This window comes from Elephantulus edwardii, unplaced genomic scaffold, assembly GCF_000299155.1.
Source record: "Elephantulus edwardii isolate Elephantulus edwardi_28Jun2011 unplaced genomic scaffold, EleEdw1.0 scaffold00283, whole genome shotgun sequence".
Taxonomy (NCBI): domain Eukaryota; kingdom Metazoa; phylum Chordata; class Mammalia; order Macroscelidea; family Macroscelididae; genus Elephantulus; species Elephantulus edwardii.
This window is the reverse complement of record NW_006400033.1, coordinates 104,024-106,789: the sequence shown is the minus strand read 5'-3', so window position 1 is coordinate 106,789 and position 2,766 is coordinate 104,024. Positions and strand designations below refer to the sequence as shown.

Sequence of the window (2,766 nt, the reverse complement as noted above, 5' to 3'; positions counted from 1 at the left end):
ACCCTACAACTTTTTTCTTCTATCCTTCCTGATGTCGTGGGTTTTTGGTTTGGATAACTGGTGCCTGTTTTGTAGATGCCCTAGTAGCACTGATAACTAGGACTCTGGTATGCTTTGGCAAGCCTGTGTGTTACCTTGTTTACTGAGTCATCAATCATCCTTGGTAGGGTTCAGTCCATTACATGAAGATTAAGTAGCCAGTGGCACCTTGTTTCTCCCCCTCTTCTCTTCCATTGTAACTAGCCATTTTTTTTTTAGAATCAGAATGAAATAAGCCCCATGTTTCCTGTTTCCATTACTTTTAAACAGTGTTTTCAGATCCTACCCATGTCCTTTACAGCAACAGTTGGGTTCCAGTGTGCTAGAAGTCTATGATAAAGAAATTTTAAAAACAGTATCTGACTTAAAAATGTAAAAAAGTTTAAGTCTGAGCTTTTATTATTTTGCTATTAATAAAAGCTCAGGATTAACCTTTTACATAGATTCAAATATTAATTAACAATCAACTCTATTATTAGGTTTTTGTGGTTTGAGAAAAGACTGTACATCTGTGTCAAACTTTTTGTGCAGCTTAAAGCTTAAAGCTCTGGACAAGGCAACGTTCAGCAATCTGTCCCCACAACAACACCGTTTTGAATAGAGCCGTCCTCTCCAAAATTATAAACGTTTCTAATTGTGCCATTTTGCTGGTCAATGTGTACAGCTGGCTTCAGGAAATCTCTTTTAACTTCCTACTAGATATTTCTTCTCCACCAACACCTCCCTAGCCGGCGGCCTTCCTTCCTTTAGCGTTCGGGCCTCTTTCCTAAAGTCAAGAGCCAAGACCACTGGCAATTTTCCAGCGATCTGGTCAGGACTGTGGCTCGGGGGAAGCCCCTCCCTACCTCGAGCAGGCGGAGACTCCGCCCCTACCGAGGGCCAGTCCCTCACTTTCCCCACAAAACAACAAGCCGTCTCCGACAGGCCACTCCCAAAAAGTCTCTATCCCTACCTGCAGGCTCCTCCCTAACCAAAACACTGCCCCAGGCCTTTCCTCTTCCCTTTTGGTGGACGTGAACCCTTAACCTGCTCTAGGTTCAACACCTCACAAAAAACATACCTTCCGCTTGCAGCCCTAGTCCCTCCCATCCATTTCCTGTAGGCGCACCGTCCTGGTTAGTGACTGGCTAACGACTCACGTCACTTGAGGCCCCGGTGCCTCGTCATTGGTGGACTTCCGCGGGCGGTGCTGGATTTACGCTGTGGAACTTCGCAGCCGATTTTCCTCCAGCCGTTTGCCGACTTCTTGATATGGCGGCGTCACCTGCTGCCGAGGGAATAACCACGTCTGCGCTTCTTGTTCCAAGTGCTGACAGCAATGATGAGTCTCCCGAAGTCGAAGTCGAAGTAGCTGGAGAAGAGAAGGACTCGCCCGCAAAAGTAGCGGAGGCCGTTGGGGACAGCGAGGAAGACGGGGAGGATGTGTTCGAAGTGGAGAAGATCCTGGACATGAAGACCGAGGGGGTACGTGCGAAGCCTGGTGGCAGGCGAGGGCTTCTCTCGCCCTTCTTCCTCCCCAGACTGCAGGTGGCCCCGTCTCACCTCTAGGCTGGAGAAGAGAAGGGAACAGAAGGGTGGAGATGGAGAGACCGTGGAGGCGGCTGAGCGTTTTACTTTGCGGTTCTTTGTTGCTCAGAGGTGTTCATTTTGCTTTCCCACCGTGTGGAGAGCGCTGCAGAGGACTCCAGGGAGGGAGGACGCCTCGCGCTGCAGGAATTGACGACCTGGAAAAGTGTTAGCATGTCCATCCAAAGATGAGCGCTGCAGCCCCAGCTCAGCGGAAGCGCAGTCTCGGGAGGCTGCGCTGTGGAGGTTTCTGCTTCCAGTTGTTGTTTTGGCAGAAGGGCGAAGCTGTTGGGAATGTGGCCCGCGAGGGTACGAGGGTGCTTGCTGGGGTGCTGTGGGGTCGTGGACCATTCAGACTGCAGCCACTGCTGTATATTGAGAAGGGGTCATACTGTAATGGTTCTTTCTTCTCGTAATCCGTTATCCTCACCCTTCCAGTCTTACCTTGAAACAAAATCGGTTCTGTGGTTTTAAGTATCTTAAAATCCTCAGGAGTTCACGTTCTGAATAAAATGATAATCTTTTAGTTGTTATTTGAAGGCCTTTGCTATTGTTTTGTGCTCTTTAAGCAACGACGACACTTATGAAAAACATAAGACCCTGTGAACAGGGTAGGGTTCTATCCTACCGTGTGCCATCCTCAACATCTCCAGCATGCCATTTGTGCCAGTCACTGTGTCAGTTCATCTTTAGAATCGTCCTCTTTCTCAGACTCTATATCCTTCCCAGCATGATGTCTTCTTCGTAAGACTGGCCTCTCCTGACAGCATGCCTTGTGCATGTGAAATCAAATTCCACCTTGCCTCAAAGAAGCACCCTGGTTACACTTCCTCTAAGACAGATTTGTTTGTTCTTTTTTTAAATTTTTTTAAGGTAAGTTTTTAATGCTTTAATGATTTTTTTAAATTAAATTTTATTAATTTTAATGAACATTTACAGAGATTTTGGGTTTTCATTCATTCTTTGTTGCACTATTTTCTCTTCCCTCCTCTCCAGTTCGTTGTTCTTTTTTTTCCCCCCTTGAAAGTCTGTTTTAATTGTCCAATTACCGCAGTGCTTGTCAAAGCCAGTTCTGATTAATCTCCTTTGTCAGTGTGTCCTTTGCCATTCCCTATCACTCCTCCCTGAGAGAGACTTCACCTTGATTCATAAGGAAAAGGG

At 46.8% G+C, this 2,766-nt stretch overlaps 1 pseudogene across 1 annotated transcript in view; it reads left to right on the top strand.

Annotated features, from left to right (window-relative positions):
- Window positions 1-1,290: 1,290 nt before the first annotated feature.
- Window positions 1,291-2,766, top strand: part of LOC102850969 — a 59,530-nt pseudogene continuing 58,054 nt past the window's right edge. Inside the window, exon 1 of the transcript XR_439008.1 lies at window positions 1,291-1,503. The product of XR_439008.1 is annotated as an M-phase phosphoprotein 8-like (transcript). The remainder of the gene's footprint in view (window positions 1,504-2,766) is intronic.